Source organism: Cynocephalus volans, chromosome 13 (assembly GCF_027409185.1).
Source record: "Cynocephalus volans isolate mCynVol1 chromosome 13, mCynVol1.pri, whole genome shotgun sequence".
In the NCBI taxonomy this organism is placed as follows: Eukaryota; Metazoa; Chordata; class Mammalia; order Dermoptera; family Cynocephalidae; genus Cynocephalus; species Cynocephalus volans.
Window position 1 is genome coordinate 46,501,691 of NC_084472.1, and position 21,592 is coordinate 46,523,282.

General features: G+C 38.8%; 1 pseudogene; it reads right to left on the reverse strand.

Moving 5' to 3' along the window:
* Nucleotides 1-4,391: 4,391 nt before the first annotated feature.
* On the reverse strand, nucleotides 4,392-19,782 carry LOC134361670 (potassium-transporting ATPase alpha chain 2-like; annotated as a pseudogene).
* Nucleotides 19,783-21,592: the final 1,810 nt, after the last annotated feature.

Below are 21,592 nucleotides of genomic sequence, written 5' to 3' on the forward strand. Positions count from 1 at the left end.
GGAGTTTTCCATTGATCCTCTTCCTCACCAAATTTCAGCAATTCTTTTCAGACTTTCCAATTTTAGCTGTTGTGTGGGTGAGTAATAGTGTCTAGTTGTAGTTTTAATTTTTGTTTCTCTGATTGCCAATGAAGTTTAGCACCTTTTGTTCAATGGCCATTTGGAAATCATTCGTGAAGTGCCTGTTTGATTCTTTAGCCCATTTTTCTATTGGGTTATTATTATTATTATTTTTTCTTATCAGTTTTTAGTAGTTATTTCTATATTCCGTATATGGGCCCCTTATTGGTTATATGTGTAGTGACTATTTTTTCCAATTCCTTGGCTTACCTTTTCTTCTCTTCATGGTGTCTTTTGATGAACAGCAGCTTCTAAATTTAATGTACTCAAATTTATCAATCATTTCCTTCATGTTTAGTATTTTTTGTGTTCTGTTTAAGTTTCCCTATGCTGAGGGCATGAAGATATTTTCTTATATTATTTTCTGAAATTGATATTGTTTTGCCTTTCATATTTAGATGCATGACCTAGATTAATATTTGTGGATGTTGTACGGTAGGGTCACATTTCTTCTTCTTCTTTTTTATGTGGCTATCCATGGACCTATTGGATAGAAATGAGCATTACTTCCTCACTGCTCTGCAGTACCACCCTTTCCATACATTAAGTACCCATGTGTCCACAATTTATCTCTATTCCATTGGTCCAAATGTTCATCTTTGAATCAACAGTATAAGAGTATAATGTCTTAATTATTTTAGCTTTATAATGAGTCTTGCTACCCAATAGGATAAATCCTTTTCAAGACGGTTTTGGCTACTCTTGACCTTTTGCATTTACTTATGAATTTTAAAATCACCTTGTCTGTTTCCACAAAAATGGGATTTTGATTGGGCTTGCATTGAATCTGTAAATTGATTTTGAGAGAATTTACATCTTTACAGTACTGAATCTTCCAATTCTGAATATCATATAGTCCCTTACTTATTTAGATCTTCTCTTTTTTCAACATTTTACATTTTTTCACTTAGAAGTCTTGAACATCTTTTGTTAGAATTTTTCCTAGGTATTTGATTTTTTTGATGTCATTGTAAATAGTATCTCTTTTAAATTTTCATTTCCAAACTATTGCTAGTCCACAGAAATGCAATTGATTTTTATATTCATCTTGTATTCAGAACCTTGCTATACCCACCTTCTCTGCATTTATTGAGATAATACAAATTTTCACTTTTATTCTGAAAGTGTGGTATTATAATAATAGATTTTTTAAAGTTGTCACTCGTGCAGTCTAGAAACAAATTCCACTTTGTCATGATGTATTATCCTTTTTATACTACATATCATTGGATTTGGTTTGATAACCTTTTTTTTTTAAGGATTAAAAAAATTTATGTTAATGACATTGCCTGATATTTTCCTTTCTTGTAATTTTTCTGCCAGGTTTGGTATTAAGGCTATGCTTTATAAAATAATTTTGAGATTGTTCCCTCATTTTCTATTATCTGGAAAAGTTTGTGTATGATTAGTGTAAGGGCTTCCTTAAAAGTTTGGTAGAACTTCCCTGTGAAGCCATCTGGGACTGAAGTGTCTTTGTGGGGAGGATTTAATAACAAATTTAATCTCTTTAATAGATATGGACTATTTAGATACTCTGTTCTTGTGTCAGTTTCGATAAGCGGCATTTTTCTAAGAATTTGTTCATTGCAAATTTTCCAGTGTAATGCCCAAAGTTGTTCATAATATCCCCTTACTATTTTTTGGATGTGTGTGGGATCTATAGCGATGGCTTCTTTTTCATTCCTGACATTGGTTTCTTGGACTTCACTCTTTTTCTTAATTAGCTTTGCCAGCATCTTATTAATTTAATTTTTTTGAACAAAAGAACCAATTTTTGGTATTGTTGATCTTCTCTATGCTATTTCTTTCCTTCTACTTTTTTTTGGGTTTAATTTGCTTTCCTTAAAAAATTTTTTTGGGGGGCTGGCTGGTTAGCTCAGTTGGTTAGAGTGTGATGCTGATAACACCAAGGTCAACACCACGTTCAAGGGTTCAGATCCCCGTACTGGCCAGCCACCAATAAAAACCAATAAAAAAACCCCAACAATAAAAAAAAATTTTTTGGAGAAGGTTGTTTAGATTATTAACTTTCAATTTTTCTTCTTTTCTGTTATTCATTTCAAGATATAAATGTCTCTCTAGGCACAGGTTTAGAGATTAAATTATATTTGGTTCAAAATATTTTCTAAGCTCTTTTGTGATTTTGCCTGTGATCCAAGTATTATTTAGAAGTTTATTTCCAAACACATGAGGATTTATGGGTTTTTAAAATTGATTAAATTCTTATTTTCTAATATGGTCAGACAATATACTCTGTGATTCCAATTTTTTGGAATTTGTTACAACTTACTTTATGACTCCAAATATGATAAATTTTTGTAAATGGTCTATGTGCCCTTAAAACAAATATGTGTTCTGTAGTTGTTGGGTTCAGTGTCCTAAATATACCAATTAGGTCAAATTTGTTAATCATGTTGTTTAAAACTTTGATTTTTTAAAAGCTTTTTATTTTTAAATATAACACAACTTCAGAAAATCACATTAAACAATATACTGCTTAATGAAGTTTTCTACGGTGAATATTTTTGCAACCATCACCCGTGTAAGAAGATAGGAACTCGCTAGTAAGTGCCTCTGCTAATTACAGCCATCCCCACCCGGTTATCCTGACTTTTATGGTAATTATTTCTTGTCTTTATAATTTTATCACTCAAGTGTAAATACCTAAATATCATAGTTTAATTTTGACTTTTTTGTTTAGCTGTTTTGATAAGTTTTTTAAATCTCTTAATTTGTAGTTCCCCTTTTTCTCTTTCTTTCATAATTTGTTTTAAAAAACCAGGTCATTTCTCCTGTAGAGTTTCTCATATTCTGCATTTTGCTGATTACCTTTCCGTGGCATAGTTTAACATATTCCTCTATCCTTTGTATTTCTTGAAAACTGGTAATTAGATCTAGTGGTCTAATCAAAATCAGGTTGTTTTATTTTATTGTTGTTTTTTGGCAAGACTCTTCATAAATAGTTGCTTGTTTTGTTTTTTACCAGGAGGCATATAATGTCTGGACTTCCCTCTTTATGAAATTTAGCAGTTACTGGAGCTCAGTGTCTAGGTGTGTTAATTCATTCAGGGTTGTAAAACAGTGATATTACAGTTTTATCCTTCCTTTTTCATTCATTTGCTGGAATACTTCTAGAAAGAGAAATTTTACCTTGTGTACTAGTTAGTTCCCAGTTGTGCAAGCTCAATAGAAAAAGCAGGACAAATGTTGATTATTTCCCTTTACTTACCAGCATTCAAAATAAACAGTTTCTCAGTGTCTTCCAAGGGTAATCAATTAGTATTTTATTTTTTTATATCATAATAAACCAATGGATTTAGACATATTTGATGTGTTTTGTCCATTGCAGTAATTATCCTTGATCCTCAAATTGCCCCATACTTGGGCAGTTGGAGTGCTGCTACTTGGCTCCTGTGTCTTTGTTTTGTTTGTTTGTTTGTTTGTTTGTTTATAAAACATCTTTTATTTAAAAACAAGGCCTGTGTATGGATACAACTAAGTTAAAACATGAAACACGATTGACACAATTATTATTGGGAAGTGCTTGGAAACTGTTCAACAAGAAATAAATATTACTACCTAAACCACATGGCTCTCCACTGAGGTTAAATCTGGTAAATGAAAAGCCCCTTGGGATCAGTTGAGCATTTTTGTTAGGATAAGCTAAATGGACTTGGAGCTCAGTTTTGGAGGAGATGGTGGTAGGGGTGGAGGGCGATGTGGGAGTAGGGGGCACAAAAGGGCTGGGAGGTGCCAAGAAGTGGGATGGGGTGACACAGCCAGGGAAACTGTCACAGCAACATTGCAAAAGCCTTCAAGAAGGTTGTCTCAGAGTCAAAATGGAGGTTGTCTATGCTGCTATGATATAAACCTGTCACCACTTTCATCTGCAAACCTTCAGCTGAGACAGCATTTTATGAGCAAGGCAACCATGAAAATTTATGTCCTTAGGGGATTCACAGAAATCTTAGGGAGGTGTGCCTCCTTAAGATTTAATAGGGGCCTTTAATAGGGTGTGGGATGGAGATCTGAGCCATTCTATCTAGAGCTTAAGGCAGACCCAGCAGACACCTGGTTACACAAGACTATTTAACATCAGTGAGCTTTATATACATATAAACATCCTCTTCCCTTTACCATTACCTTGAAATTCACATATTTTAAAAAAGGAGATGGAGATGAAAATCATATATAAATAGTCTAATCTTAGCTTTAAAGTACAAAACATCAGGAAATATCTTTCATCCAATTTTCATTATGAAAGTTCTTTCTTATATTGATTTGGATGATGTTGTATCCACAGAGAACTCCCAGCAAGTGGCCAGAAGATGAACGAGAACATTCCCACTGTGCCGCTGGGGGACTTGGGAAGCAAGGTGGTCTTCATAACAGATGTTTTTATCCCACCAGCTTCCAGGGTAGAGCCTGATGAAGAGTTTCTGCACCTTGTCATACATCCAAGTCAGGATGGCATGCGGCACCTCCACAAACCAGTACTGAGGCTTGAGCATGGTGAAACTCAGGGCCGTGGCACTTCCAAGGCTTAGGAAGAGGATCAGTGCAATGACAATCTGTAAGGTGACCTCCACCCAGATCACTTTGTTTCTGAAGGACCCCGCTGGAAGACAGAATTCCTCCATGTTTCCCTGGATCAGATCTGCTGCTTGTTGGCCCGTGATGTAAACAAAGAAGGCTGTGTGGCCCATTTGTTCAAGGCATTGCCTCTGGTACCTCGTCCATTTCTGTCCATCGCTGTCTTCCAAGTCTTTCATGTGGTCCTTTTCCCATTTTATCCAGAGGCTAATGAGAGCGCTGGGTCGAAAGCCCTCTTGTGCACACACAATGAGATACACAATGGACACTCCCAGGGCTTGCATGAGGCCAACGTGCAGTTAAGAGTAGATGGCAGTCTGTCCTTCTTCTTGCAGTGAGGCTTCCTGTTCCTGATGTCCCTTTAAGCTTTCTCATGTGCCCAGGCAATGGAGGGAATGATGCCTGTGCCCAAGTCCAGGGACAGGATGGTAATGATGACAATGAGCAGGGGGAGCCCCACGATGATAAAGATCAGAAAGGGGCAAAGCTCAGCAATGTTCCTAGTCAGGGCGTAAGCGATAATCGTCAGGTTGTCAAAGATCAAATGACATTCCTCCACCCCCATGCTATAGATGTGAACTTGTCATCCAGGAAGACCATGTCAGCTGCATTTTTGGCTGTGTCAGAACCTGCTACCCCCATGGCAATCCCAACATCTGCCTTCTTAAGAGGTGGAGAGTTGTTAACCCTGTCCCTGTCACAGCAACAACTGCATCCTGCCTTTGACAGCCCTCCACGATGATCAGCTTCTGTTGGGGGATGTCAGGCAAAGACGATTTCTGAGTAGTTGGTTAAAGCCTCGTCCAGCTGTTCCGGGCTCATATCCTTCAGCTCCACACCGGCCACCACAGCGGCTTTAGCATCCCAGTTGTTAACTTGTTCCACAGCAATGCTGAGGTGGTTTGCAATGTCTTCCACTCTTTCCCTGCTGGCTGAGATGATCCCTACATTCTTGGCAATAGCTTGGGCTGTGATGGGATGGTCACCTGTAACCATAATAACCTTGATCCCTGTGCTCCAGCATCTGGTGACTGCATCTGGTATAGTGGATCGAGGGGCATCAACCATGGACAAGAGCTTCACAAAACATAGGTTGGAGGTGGGAAAGTTCATGATGTCTATGTCAAACGAGTAGTTCTCTGGAAACTCATCTGCTGGCAGGTACAGATGGTGGAAACCCAGCATGTGCTCACCCAGCCTGCCCACGTAGGCCATGGGGAAGGCCTCGGCTATGTTCTTGGCCAGGGACTGCTCCTATCCGCAGACCATGATGGTGCTGCACTTGTCCAGGATCCTCGTGGGGGCCCCCTTCATCACCATGAGGAAGTGCTTGTTGTAGGGTTTGACTGTCTCATGTATGGAGAGCTGAAGTTTGTTGGTAGAGTTAAAAGGGATTTCAGCTACTCGTAGTTTCTTTTTCTAATTTCCATCACATCACCCAAATGAACTCTGAGAATTTCAAAACAGCAGTTTCTGAGACATCTCCACCCATGACTTTCTTCTTGATAGGGACACTTTCCTGTCCTGGATTGAACTCAGCTTGGTTACCCAATGTTATTATCTTGAATAAGTAGGCCCAGTTCCAGAGCTTTGGTCAAAGACTTGGTTTGAATGATCTTCACTAGTGTCAGCCACGAAGATCTGATTGTCAAACCACACATAGGCCACAGTCATTCTGTTCTGGGTCAGAGTCCCCATCCTGTCCGAGCATATGATAGAGGGGGAGGCCGGAGTCTCTAACCGCCTCAAGCTGCTTCACCAGGCAGCCCTTCTTGGCCATCCTTTTGCTGTCAGTGACAGAGTCACCATTTAGACAGGTTATAGAATAGAAGCTAGAGTTCTTTGTTTCCAGGGGGTTTACACAAGTAAACTCAGGAGAGCAGGCTGGGGCTCAGATTCCCCAGTGAGAGATGAGTTATCCACGTTGGCTCCTGTGTCATTGACAGCCTCTTTTCCATCTGGTATAACAAGACACTCCAGTCTCTTCTTATACAATTCTTGTCCCAGACATTTCTTCTTGGAGCACTTGTTTCTCATAGTGGAAAATTACACACTACTCTCCAAATTTGATTTCTAAAAACAGTTAAAAAGATTATTTTGTGTGTGCATTCTCACCTCACCTCTCCCTTCTGCTGCTTCTTCTCTTTTGTGGAGCATATAATATGCACAGTACTCTCTCTTTTATATCCCTTACGCAATCTTAGATTTACACACATTCATGCAGTTGTCAAAACATCATTTTCTGAGGCTGGCCCATGGCTCACTTTGGAGAGCGTGGTGCTGACGACACCAAGTCAAGGGTTAAGATCCCCTTACCGGTCATCTTTAAAAAGAAAAAACAGAAACAAACAAACAAAACATCATTTTCTACCAGTTTCGTAAGAAAAAGCTAAAGAATTAATATTCCCTGAATTTCTCATGTTCCAGACACAATATCTCTGCAATATTTATATTTAAAAGTCAGTTTGGCTAGATAAAGAGATCCTTGGTTTTCATTTTCTTTCCTTAACTATCTTAAATATCTTATTCATTTTCTTCTGGCATAAAATGTTGCTATAAAAAAGTTCTTTTTTTTCTTTCTCTTTTAAGTTACTTGGTCTTTTTGCCTGGATAGTCAAATAATTTTTCCTTTCTTTTTTAAAATTTATTTTGTTTTTTTATTTTGTCAATATACAATGTGGTTGATTATTGTGGCCCATTACCGAAACCTCCCTCCCTCCTCCCTCTCCCCCCTCCCTCCCAACAACCTCATATCTGTTCGCTTGCCATATCGACTTCAAGGAATTGTAATTGTTGTGTCTTCTTCCCTCCCCCATCCATTTATTTGTGTATCTATTTATTTTTAGCTCCCACAAATAAATGAGAATGTGATATTTCTCTTTCTGTGCTTGACTTGTTTCCCTTAATGTAATTCTCTCTAGGTCCATCCATGTCATTGCAAATGGCAGTATTTCATTCTTTTTTAGAGCAGAGTAGTATTCCATTGTGTAGATATACCACAGTTTCCATATCCACTCATCTGATGATGGACATTTGGGCTGATTCCAACTCTTAGCTATTGTAAAGAGTGCTGCGATGAACACTGGAGAACAGGTATACCTTCAACTTGATGATTTCCATTCCTCTGGGTATATTCCCAGCAGTGGGATACCTGGGTCACATGGGAGATCTATTTGTAATTGTTTGAGGAACCTCCATACCATTTTCCATAGAGGCTACACCATTTTGCAGTCCCACCAACAATGTATTAGAGTTCCTTTTTCTCTGCAACCTAACCAGCTTTATTATTCACATCTTTTGGATATTAGCCATCCTAACTGGGGTGAGATGGTATCCCAGTGTGGTTTTGATTTGCATTTCCCAAATGCTGAGTGATGTTGAGCATTTTTTCATGTGTCTGTTGGCCATTTGTATATCTTCCTTTGAAAAATGGCTATTTAGCTCTTTTGCCTATTTTTTAATTGGGTTACTTGTTTTTTTTTGTTGTAAAGTTGTTTCAGTTCCTTGTATATTCTGGATATTAATCCTTTGTCAGATGTATATTTTGCAAATATTTTCTCCCACTCTGTTGGCTGTCTTTTGACTCTGTTAATTGTCTCTTTTGCTGTGCAGAAGCTTTTTAGTTTGATATAATCCCATTTGTTTATTTTTCCTTTGGTTGCCCGTACTTTTGGGGTCATATTCATGAAGTCTGTGTCCAGTCCTACTTCCTGAAGTGTTTCTCCTATGTTTTCTTTAAGAAGTTTTATTGTTTCAGGGTGTATATTTAATTCTTTAATCCATTTTAAGTTGACTTTAGTATATGGTGCGAGGTATGGGTCTAGTTTCATTCTCCTGCATATCAATATCCAGTTACCTAGCACCATTTGCTGAAGAGGCAGTCTCTTCCCCAGTGTATAGGGTTGGTGCCTTTGTCAAAGATCAGATGGCTGTAGGTATGTGGGTTGCTTTGGCTACGCGTGGTCTTTTGTTATTCCATATAAATGTCTGGATACTTTTTTCCATTTCTGAGAAAAATGTCTTTGGAATTTTGATGGGGATTGCATTGAATTTGTATATCACTTTGGGTAGTATGGACATTTTCACAATGTTGATTCTTCCAATCCAAGAGCATGGGATATCTTTCCATCTTCTTGTGTCCTCTTTAATTTCTCTCAGCAGTGGTTTGTAGTTCTCATTATAGAGATTTTTCACATCCTTGGTTAACTCTATTCCAAAATATTTTATTTGTTGGTGGCTATTGTAAATGTGCAAGCTTTCTTGATTTTTCTTTCTGCATGTTTACTATTGGAGAATAGAAATGCTACTGATTTTTGTGTGTTGATTTTGTATCCTGCAACTTTGCTGAAATCATTTATCAACTCCAAGAGTTTTTTGGTAGAGGCTTTAGGCTGTTCGATTTATAGGATTATGTCATCTGCAAAGAGGGACAGTTTGACTTCATCTTTTCCAATCTAGATGCCATTTATTTCCTTCTCTTCTCTGATTGCTCTGGCTAGTACTTCCAACACTATGTTGAATAGGAGTGGTGAGAGTGGGCATCCTTGTCTAGTTCCTGTTCTTAAGGGAGAAGCTTTCGGCTTTTCCCCATTCAGGATGATATTGGCAGTGGATTTATCACATATGGCTTTAATTATGTTGAGATACTTTCCATCTATACCTAACTTGCAGTGAGTCTTTATCATGAAAGAGTGTTGAATTTTATCAAATGCTTTTTCAGCATCTATAGAGATGATCATATGGTCCTTGTGTTTGAGTTTATTGATATGGTGTATCACATTTATTGATTTGCATATGTTGAACCAATCTTGCATCCCTGGGATGAATCCCACTTGATTATGGTGTATGATTTTGTATATGTGTTGCTGTATTCTGTTAGCTAGTATTTTAGTGAGGATTTGTGTGTCTATATTCATCAAGGATATTGGCCTGTAGTTATCTTTTTTAGTTGTCTCTTTACCTGGTTTTGGTATCAGGGTGATGTTTGCTTCACAGAATGAGTTCGGGAGAATTGCCTCTGTTTCAATCTTTTGGAATAGTTTGTAGAGAATTGGTGTTAATTCCTCTTTGCATGCTTGGTAGAATTCTGCTGTGAATCCATCTGGTCCTGGGCTTTTCTTTATTGGGAGCCTTCTGATAACAGCTTCAATATCCTTTATTGTTATTGGTCTGTTCAGATTTTCTACATCGTCTTGGCTCAGTTTTGGTAGTTTGTGTGTGTCCAGGAATTTATTCATTTCCTCCAGACTTTCAAATTTGTTGGCATATAGTTGTTTATAGTAGTTTCTAATGATTCCTTGCATTTCAGATATATCAGTTGTAATATCACCTTTTTCATTTCTAATTTTTGTTATTTGGCTCTTCTCTCTCCTTTTTTTAGTTAGCTGTGCTAATGGCTTCTCAATTTTATTTATCTTTTCAAAAAACCAATTTTTCATTCATTGATCTTTTGTATTGTTTTTTGGGTTTCAATTTCATTAAGTTCTGCTCTGATCTTAATGATTTCTTTCCATCTGCTAAATTTGGGTTTGGATTGTTCTTGTTATTCTAGTTCTTTAATGTGAAGTATTAGGTTGTTCACTTGCCATCTTTCCATTCTTCTGAAGTAAGCATTTACTGAGATAAATTTCCTCCTTAGTACTGCTTTTGCAGTGTCCCACAGGTTTTGGTATGATGTATCATTGTCTTCATTAGTTTCAATAAATTTTTTGATTTCCTGTTTGATTTCTTCTTGGACCTATATGTCAGTAAGTAGAATGCTGTATAATTTCCATGTGTTTGTATAGTTTCCAAAATTTCATTTGTTATTGATTTCTAATTTTCATCCATTGTGGTCTGAAAAAACACATGGGATAATTCCAATTTTTTTGAATTTGTTGAGACTTGATTTGTGACCTAACATGTGATCTATCCTGGAGAATGGTCCATGTGCTGAGGAGAATGAATATTCTGAGGTTGTTGGATGGAATGTTCTGTAGATATCTGCCAATTCCAATTGGTCTAGAGTGTTGTTTAGATCTTGTGTTTCTTTTTTTTATATACTTTTTTTAAAAAAATATTTTATTTTGTTGATATACATTGTGGCTGATTATTGCTCCCCATCACCAAAACCTCCCTCTCTACTCCCTCCCCCCTCCCCCCCAACAATGTCCTTTCTGTTTGCTTGTCGTATCAACTTCAAATAATTGTGGTTGTTATATCTTCTCCCCCCCCCCGGTTTGTGTGTGTGTGTGTGTGTGTGTGTGTGTGAATTTATATATTAATTTTTAGCTCCCACCAATAAGTGAGAACATGTGGTATTTCTCTTTCTGTGCCTGACTTGTTTCACTTAATATAATTCTTTCAAGGTCCATCAATGTTGTTGCAAATGGCAGTATTTCATTCGTTTTTTTTTTTTTTTTTTTTTTTTTTAAATTTTATTTTGTCAATATACATTGTAGCTGATTATTGCTTCCCATCACCAAAACCTCCCTCCCTTCTCCCTCCCCCCCTCCCCCCCGACAATGTCCTTTCTGTTTGCTTGTTGTATCAACTTCAAATAATTGTGGTTGTTATATCTTCTTCCCCCCCCCCCCGGTTTGTGTGTGTGTGTGTATGTGTGTGTGTGAATTTATATATTAATTTTTAGCTCCCTCCAATAAGTGAGAACATGTGGTATTTCTCTTTCTGTGCCTGACTTGTTTCATTTAATATAATTCTCTCAAGGTCCATCCATGTTGTTGCAAATGGCAGTATTTCATTCGTTTTTATAGCTGAGTAGTATTCCATTGTGTAGATGTACCACATTTTCCGTATCCACTCATCTGATGATGGACATTTGGGCTGGTTCCAACTCTTGGCTATTGTAAAGAGTGCTGCGATGAACATTGGGGAACAGGTATACCTTCGACTTGATGATTTCCATTCCTCTGGGTATATTCCCAACAGTGGGATAGCTGGGTCATATGGTAGATCTATCTGCAATTGTTTGAGGAACCTCCATACCATTTTCCATAGAGGCTGCACCATTTGCAGTCCCACCAACAATGTATGAGAGTTCCTTTTTCTCCGCAGCCTCGCCAGCATTTATCGTTCACAGTCTTTTGGATTTTAGCCATCCTAACTGGAGTTAGATGGTATCTCAATGTGGTTTTGATTTGCATTTCCCGGATGCTGAGTGATGTTGAGCATTTTTTCATATATCTGTTGGCCATTTGGATATCTTCCTTAGAGAAATGCCTATTTAGCTCTTTTGCCCATTTTTTAATTGGGTTGCTTGTTTTCTTCTTGTACAGTTGTTTGAGTTCCTTATATATTCTGGATATTAATCCTTTGTCAGATATATATTTTGCAAATATTTTCTCCCACTCTGTTGGTTGTCTTTTAACTCTTTTAATTGTTTCTTTTGCTGTGCAGCTTTTTAGTTTGATATAATCCCATTTGTTTATTTTTCCTTTGTTTGCCCATGCTTTTGGGGTCGTATTCATTAAGTCTGTGCCCAGTCCTATTTCCTGAAGTGTTTCTCCTATGTTTTCTTTAAGAAGTTTTATTGTTTCAGGGTGTATATTTAAATCCTTAATCCATTTTGAGTTGACTTTAGTATACGGCGAGAGGTATGGATCTAGTTTCATTCTCCTGCATATGGATATCCAGTTATCCCAGCACCATTTGCTGAATAGGCAGTCCCTTCGCCAGTGAATAGGCTTGGTGCCTTTGTCAAAGATCAGCTGACAGTAAGTGTGTGGGTTGATTTCTGGATTCTCTATTCTATTCCATTGGTCAGTGTGTCTGTTTTTATGCCAGTACCATGCTGTTTTGGTTATTATAGCTTTGTAGTATAGCTTAAAGTCAGGTAGTGTTATGCCTCCAGCTTTATTTTTTTTGCTCAGCATTGCTTTGGCTATGCGTGGTCTTTTATTGTTTCATATAAATGTCTGGATAGTTTTTCCATTTCTGAGAAAAATGTCTTTGGAATTTTGATGGGGATTGCATTGAATTTGTATATCACTTTGGGTAGTATGGACATTTTCACAATGTTGATTCTTCCAATCCAAGAGCATGGGATATCTTTCCATCTTCTTGTATGCTCTCTAATTTCTCTCAGCAGTGGTTTGTAGTTCTCATTATAGAGATTTTTCACCTCCTTGGTTAACTCAATTCCTAAGTATTTTATTTTTTTGGTGGCTATTGTAAATGGGCAGGCTTTCTTGATTTCTCTTTCTGCATGTTCACTATTGGAGAAAAGAAATGCTACTGATTTTTGTGTGTTGATTTTGTATCCTGCTACTGTGCTGAAATCATTTATCAATTCCAACAGTTTTTTTGTAGAGGTTTTAGGCTGTTCGATATATAGGATCATGTCATCTGCAAACAGGGACAGTTTGACTTCATCTTGTCCAATCTGGATGCCCTTTATTTCCTTCTCTTCTCTGATTGCTCTGGCTAGTACTTCCAATACTATGTTGAATAGGAGTGGTGAGAGTGGGTATCCTTGTCTAGTTCCTGTTCTTAAAGGAAAAGCTTTCAGCTTTTCCCCATTCAGGATGATATTGGCTGTGGGTTTGGCATATATGGCTTTAATTATGTTGAGATACTTTCCCTCTATACCTAACTTGTAGAGGGTCTTTGTCATGAATGAGTGCTGAACTTTATCAAATGCTTTTTCAGCATCTATAGAGATGATCATATGGTCCTTGTGTTTGAGTTTATTAATATGGTGTATCACATTTATTGATTTGCGTATGTTGAACCAACCTTGCATCCCTGGAATGAATCCCACTTGATCGTGATGAATAATTTTACGTATGTGTTGCTGTATTCTGTTTGCTAGTATTTTAGTGAGGATTTTTGCATCTATATTCATCAAGGATATTGGCCTGTAGTTTTCTTTTTTGGTTATATCTTTACCTGGTTTTGGTATCAGGATGATGTTTGCTTCATAGAATGAGTTTGGGAGATTTGCGTCCGTTTCAATCTTTTGGAATAGTTTGTAAAGAATCAGTGTCAATTCCTCTTTGAATGTTTGGTAAAATTCTGCTGTGAATCCATCTGGTCCTGGGCTTTTCTTTGTTGGGAGCCTTCTGATAACAGCTTCAATCTCCTTTATTGTTATTGGTCTGTTCAAATTTTCTACATCTTCACGGTTCAGTTTTGGGAGCTTGTGTGTGTCCAGAAATTTATCCATTTCCTCCAGATTTTCAAATTTGTTGGCGTATAGTTGTTTAAAGGAGTCTTGAATGATTCCTTGTACTTCAGATGAATCAGTTGTAATATCGCCTTTTTCATTTCTAATTTTTGTTATTTGAGTCTTCTCTCTTCTTTTTTTTGTTAGCCATGCTAATGGTTTGTCAATTTTATTTATCTTTTCAAAAAACCAACTTTTTGATTCGTTGATCTTTTGAATTGTTTTTTGGTTTTCAATTTCATTCAGTTCTGCTCTGATCTTAATGATTTCTTTCCGTCTGCTAACTTTAGGATTGGATTGTTCTTGTTTTTCTAGTTCTTTAAGGTGAAGTGTTAGGTTGTTCACTTGCCATCTTTCCATTCTTCTGAAGTGAGCGTTTAATGCAATAAATTTTCCCCTCAATACTGCTTTTGCAGTATCCCACAGGTTTTGGTATGATGTATCATTGTTTTCATTAGTTTCAATAAATTTTTTGATTTCCTGCTTGATTTCTTCTTGGACCCATATGTCATTAAGTAGAATGCTGTTTAATTTCCATGTGTTTGTATAGTTTCCAGAGTTTCGTTTGTTATTAATTTCTAGTTTTAATCCATTGTGGTCTGAGAAGATACTTGGGATAATTCCAATTTTTTTGAATTTATTGAGACTTGATTTGGGACCTAATATGTGATCTATCCTGGAGAATGATCCATGTGCTGATGAGAAAAATGAATATTCTGAGGTTGTTGGGTGGAATGTTCTGTAGATATCTGCCAATTCCAATTGGTCTAGAGTCTTGTTGAGATCTTGTGTTTCTCTACTGATTCTTTGCCTAGATGATCTGTCCAATATTGACAGTGGGCTGTTCAGGTCCCCTGCTATTATGGTATTAGTGTCTATTTCCTTCTTTAGGTCTAATAGAGTTTGTTTTATAAATCTGGCTGCTCCACCATTGGGTGCGTACATATTTATGATTGTTATGTCTTCTTGATGGATCAGTCCTTTTATCATTAAGTAGTGTCCCTCATTGTCTGTTTTTATGGTTTTTAGTTTAAAGTCTATTTTGTCAGATATAAGAATAGCTACTCCAGCTCGTTTTTCTTTTCTGTTTGCATGGTAAATCTTTTTCCATCCTTTCACTCTTAGTCTGTGTGAATCTTTATGGGTGAGGTGGGTCTCTTGTAGGCAGCATATAGTTGGGTCCTGCTTTTTGATCCAGTCAGCCAGTCTGTGTCTTTTAATTGGGGAATTTAAGCCTTTTACATTAAGAGTTGTTATTGAAAGGTGTTGATTTATTCCTAGCATTTTATTGGTTGTTTGGTTGTCTTAGGTGTCTTTTGTTCCTTGCTTTCTGATTTACTGTTTGTTTTCTGTGTTTGTTGGTTCCTTAGGTTGTAGATAGTGTTTTTGTTAGCTTGTTTTCTCTTCATGAATGCCATTTTTATTATACTAGCGGGTTTAGATTTTTCTTGGGTTTTTATGGCAGTGGTAGTTATTTTTCAGGAACCAAACCCAGTACTCCCTTGAGGATTTCTTGTAAGGGTGGTCGTGTGGTAGTGAACTTCTGCAGTTTTTTGTTTGTCTGAGAAATATACTATTTGCCCCTCATTTCGGAAGGATAGCCTTGCAGGGTAGAGTATTCTTGGCTGGCAATCTTTGTCTTTTAGTATTTTGAAAATATCATCCCATTCCTTTCTAGCTTTTAGGGTTTGTGATGAAAAGTCTGATGTTAACCTGATTGGGGCTCCCTTATAGGTGATTTGACGCTTCTCTCTTGCAGCTTTTAAGATTCTCTCTTTGTCTCTGAGTTTTGCCAATTTGACTATGACATGTCTTGGAGAAGGTCTTTTTGGGTTGAATACATTTGGAGATCGTTGAGCTTCCTGGATCTGAAGATCTGTGATTTTTCCTATACCTGGGAAGTTTTCTGCCACTATTTTGTTGAATATGTTTTCAATGGAATCTCCATTTTCCTCCCCTTCTGGAATACCCATGACTCGGATTTTTTTTTTTTTTTTTTTTTTTTTTTTTGTCTTTTTGTGACCGGTAAGGGGATTGCAACCCTTGGCTTGGTGTCGCCCACACCGCGCTCACCGGCCATTCCTATACAGGATCCGAACCCGCGGCGGGAGCGCCTGCTGCACTCCCAAGCGCTGCACTCTCCTGAGTGCGCCACAGGGCCGGCCCAATGACTCGGATATTTGAGTGCTTAAGGTTGTCTGATATCTCTCTCAGATTTTCTTCAATGTCCTTGATTCTTTTTTCTTTCTTTTTGTCTGCTTGTGTTATTTCAAACAGCCCATCTTCAAGTTCAGAGGTTCTCTCTTCAACTTCGACAAGCCTGCTGGTTAAACTCTCCGTTGTGTTTTTTATTTCGCTGAATAACTTCTTCAGTTCAGCAAGTTCTGCTACATTTTTTTTCAGGACATTGATTTCCTTGTACATTTCCTCTTTCAGATTCTGTATACTTTTCCTCATTTCATCATGATGTCTAGCTGAGTTTTCTTGTATCTCATTCAGTTTCCTTAGAATTATCACTCGAAATTCCTTATCAGTTATTTCAAGGGCTTCTTGTTCTATAGGATCTAGAGTTTGAGATTTATTAAGTTTTGGTGGTGTACTTTCTTGATTTTTTGTATTTCTGGTATCTTTTTTTTGGTGTTTATTCATTGTGGCAGGGGGTTTCACAGTCCACCGGTTTGAGACTAATGACTAACTAGGATGTTGCTGTGGTTGCCAATTTGGTATGGCTCCCTCCGTGACTGCTCAGTTGGCCTCTAGTGCCTTGTGTGTGTGGTTGCCTCGGGTCTTGGGCTTCTCCGGGGAGCCACCTTTCTGGTCAGCTTGGACTCTGCTGGGCTAGTGGATCACGTACCACAGGGTATGTGATCTCTGTTGAGCTTTCACTTCCTGTGCAGGACTTCTCCCTGTTCCGTGTGCTCTGGCCCAGGCTGTTAGATCGTGCAGTGGCGACCCCACCGGGTGTGTGGTTTCTGTCGAGTCTCCGCCTCCCTGTCCGCACGTCTCCCCACTCTGTGCGCACTGTGCTGGGCTGGGTCATGTCTTCTGCACCCCTCATCTATCAGCTGGGCCTTCAAGACCCTGCTTGGCACCGCCTCGCCCAGGAAGTCTACCAGGTTTCTGCTAGGCACAGACGACTGGTCTCTCTGGGTGCCTTTGTAGCACTATGTAGATCTTTCTCGGGTCTTGTTCACCTTTGTATCCCCCCAGTATAAACCGAGTCTAGCGCCCACCTGCAGCCTGGTCTCCGGCAGGTTCTAGCGGATCTGGGAACTCTCCTACCACACTATTTCCAACCAGAAATTCGTTAGGCTTTTTTCCAAACTGGTGGCCGCAGAGATCGTATCTGCCTCCCAGTTACAGGGAGTTTACCTGGGGCAGGTGTCCAGGGTGTGGTGGAGTGACAGTCGGCCCGCCCGTACTTCCTTGCCCTCCCGACACTGGCCGGGGACGCCCCCCGCCACCAGCCCCGCCAGAGAACCGCGGAGGGAGTGGGAGCGGAGGCCAGTCTGCAGGCTCCGGAAAGCCCCGCGCCAGGGCGAGCAAGTGGGATGGCTCAGTGATGGCCGAGCAGGGCGGAGCTGCCTGCACCTGGGAAAATGGAGGCAGCACCGGGGCGGTGAGTGGCCTGGTGGTGCAGGCAGGAGCCGCGTGGGCATCCACCCCCCGAACAGAGCTGTGCCAGGAGTGACTCACAGTGCTGTGCCAGGTTGGGCGCTCGCTCTGTCTCTGGTTTGCCGCCTTCCCCAGCTCTTGGCCGCCGCTGCCTCAGGCCGCTCAGTCATGGCGCGGCTTGGGCGTTCCCAGGAATCTTCTTTAATCTTCTAGAACTTGTGTTTCTCTACTGATTCTTTGCCTAGATGATCTGTCCAATATTGATAGTGGGATGTTCAGATTCCCTGCTATTATGGTATTAGTGTCTATTTCCTTCTTTAGGTCTAATAGAGTTTGCTTTATAAATCTGGCTGCTCCAACATTGGATGCTTATATATTTATGATTGTTATGTCTTCTTGATGGATCAATCCTTTTACCATTATGTAGTGGCCCTTATTATCTCTTTTTATGGTTTTTAGTTTAAAGTCTATTTTGTCAGATATAAGAATAGCTACTCCAGCTCATTTTTCATTTCTGTTTGCATGGTAAATCTTTTCCATCCTTTCACTTTTAGTCTATGTGAGTCTTTATAGGTCAGGTGGGTGTCTTGAAGGCAGCATATAGTTGGGTCCTCCTTTTTAATCCAGTCAGCCAGTCTGTGTCTTTTGTTTGGGGAATTTAATCCTTTTACATTAAGAGTTGTTATTGAAAAGTGTTGATTTACTCCTAGCATTTTATTGACTTTTGTTTGGATGTCCTATGTGTCTTTTGTTCCTTTCTTTCTGATTTACTGTTTGTCTTCCTTATTTGTTGGTTTCTTGGGTTGTAGATAAACTTTTTTTTTTCTTCATTGTTGGCATTTTAATTTTACTAGTGGGTTTTGATTTTTCTTGAGTTTTTATGGCAGTGGTAGCTATTTTTCAGGTATCAAACCCAGTACTCCCTTGAGAATTTCTTGTAAGGGTGGTCATGTAGAAGTGAACTCCCTCAGTTTTTGTGTGTCTGAGAAATATACTATTTGCCCTTCATTTCAGAAAGATAGCCTCACAGGGCAGAGTATTTTGGCTGGCAATCTCTGTCTTTTAGTATTTTAAATATATCATCCCATTCCTTTCTGGCTTATAGGGTTTGTGATGAAAAGTCTGATGTTAGTCTGATTGGGGCTCCCTTATAGGTGATTTGACACTTCTCTCTTGCAGTTTTTAAGATTTTCTCTTTGTCTTTGAGTTTTGCCATCTTGACTATAACATGTCTTAGAGAAGACCTTTTTGGGTTGAATACAGTTGGGGATCTTTGAGCTTCCTGAATCTGATGATCTGTGTCTTTTCCCATACCTGGGATGTTTTCTGCCACTATTTTGTTGCATATGTTTTCAATGCAATCTCCTTTTTCTTCCCCTTCTGGAATACCCATGACTTGGGTATTTGAGCGTTAAGGTTGTCTGATATCTCTCTTACATTTTCTTCAATGTTTTAAATTCTTTTTTCTTTGTCTCCCTGTGTTGTTTCAAACAGCCCATCTTCAAGGTCAGAGTTCTCTGCAAGCCTGCTGGTTAAACTGTTGTATTTTTTATTTCGATGAGTAAATTCTTCAGCTTCGCAAGCTCTGCTACATTCTTTTTCAGAGCATTGATTTCCTTCTATATTTCTTCTTTCAGGTCTGGTATACTTTTCCTTGTTTCTTTGTGTTGTATAGGTGAGTTTTCTTGTATCTCATTTAGTTTTCTTAAAATTATTACTCGAAATTCCTTGTGAGACATTTCAAGGGCTTCTTGTTCTATAGGATCTAGGGCTTGAGTGTTATTACCCTTTGGTGGTGTACTTTCTTGATTTTTCATATTTCTGGTATCTTTCCTTTAATGTTTAATCATTGTGGCATGGGATTTTATGGTCCACTGGTTCAACACTATTGTCTGGCTAGGATGCTGTGGTGCTGCCAATTTGGCATGGCTGCCTTAGTGTCTGCTCAGTTGCCTGCTGGCACCTCGGGTGCATGGTCACCTTGGGTCTGGGGCCTGTCTGGGGAGGTACCTCTCTGGTCATGCACTGGCATTGCGGGGTGTGTGGTCTCTGCGGATCTTGGACCTCCCTGGCGGGGTGCCTCTCTGGTCGGCGTGCACTTGGCCAGGCTGGGGATGGGGTCTGGTGGCAGCGAGGCCTACCTGCTGGGTCATGCGCTGGCACCACTGGGCACATGGTTTCCACGGGACATGGGACTTGGGCCTCTCCGGTGGGGTGCCTCTCTGGTCAGTGCACACTCGGCCCGGCTGGGAATGGAGTCCGGCGTTGGTGAGGCCTGCTTCCTCGGTCATGTGCCAGCATTGTGGGGTGCTTGGTCTCTGTGGATCTCTCTTTTTCTTTTTAAAAGTTCAGTAATTTCCTAGAATATGTCTTGGTATTGGTTATTGTGGATCAATTACTCTAGTTAAGTGGTGTGCCCTTTTGATTCTTTTCAGATTTTTTGTTTGTTTTCCCCAAAGTTTCTGGGAGAAATATGTTACTATTACATAACTATAATTACGGATTTGTCTGTTTTTTTCTTTTAGTTCTGTCAAGTTTTGCTTTCTACATTTTTGGGGCTATGTTATTACGTATATACAAATTTAGACTTGCTAGATCTTTGCTTTGGACTGAATGTCCTCCCAAAACTCACTGAAACTTGGTCCACACTGTGACAGAGTTAGGAGGGCAGGAAATCCTATTACAGTAAATGAAAGATGGTGCCTTGGAGAGATGATTAGACTGTGAGGACTGTACCCTCATGGATGGATTAATCCACTGATGATTTAATGGGTGGGAATAGGCATGGTTCTGATGGCTTTAAAAGGAGAGCAAGTGGGAAAGTTAGTCTCTCTCTCTCTTGCTCTGCCATTCTCACCATGTGATACCCTGTGTCTCTGTGGAGAGTCACAACCCACCAATAAGGCCCTCACCACATGTGTTCCCCGGACTTTGGACATCCCGACCTCTGAAACTGTAAGCAATAAATATTGTTTCTTTACAAATTATCTAGTTTCAAGTATTCTATTATAAGCAACAGAAACAGACTAATACAATCTTTCTGAAGAATCAAACCTTTTATTATAAAATACCTCTTTATCTTTAGTAATTCTTCTTGCCTTTAAATCTATTTTTTTCTGATGTTAATATAACTACTCCAACTTTCTTTAGGTTTTTCATGGCTAAATCTTTTTTCACATTTTAACTTTTACCATTCTGTGTTTTTTTAAGTGTGCGTTCTATAAGCAGCTTATAATTGGGCTTTGCTTTTACCAAATCAGACAGTCTTTATCTTTTATTAGAGCATTTGGTCCATTTATATTTGATATGATTGCCAATTCACTTGATTTTTAATGTTATTATTTGCTCTGTCTTTGTCCCAATTAGTCTTTGTTCCCTTTCTCTTCTTGGTAGTTATACATTTTAAAAATATAATTTTTAGTGGTCAAACTTAGCTGTTACAACAAACTTCTTTGAGTTATCAAATTCTAAAAGAAATTAGTACTTTTACCTCTTCTTAGACAGTATTAGTGCCTTAGAAAAATATTAATTCCATTTAATCCACTTCTGATTTATAAGCTACAGTTGGCCCTCCATATCTGCTGGTTCAACCAACTGCACCTGTGGATTCAACCAACTGTAGACTGAAAATATTCAGGAAAAAACACCTCAAAATAACAATACAACAATAAAAAATAATACAAATAAAAAACAATACAGGATAACAACTAGTTACATAGCACTTACATTGTATTAGATATTATAAATAGTCCAGACATTATTCAAAGTACAGGAGGATGTGCATAGCTTGCATGCAAATACTATGCCATTTTATATAAGGGACTTGAGCATCCTTGGATTTTGGTATCTGCAGGGGGTACTGGAACCAACCCCCTGTGGATACTGAGGGACAGCTGTATTGTTATTATGTCTCCCTGCCCAGCAGCCTATGAATCTTTCAAAAGCCACACTCAGTCTCTTACTGCTCTCTGTGTAATCAGCAAATGCACCCAAGCCTGCATTATCTACCTGAGTTCCTGCTCTCCAGATACCTTGGTCCAGTAATTTTTCACTCTCATGCTAGCTCTGTTAGCTCTCTGATGCCTTCAATAATTTTTATAT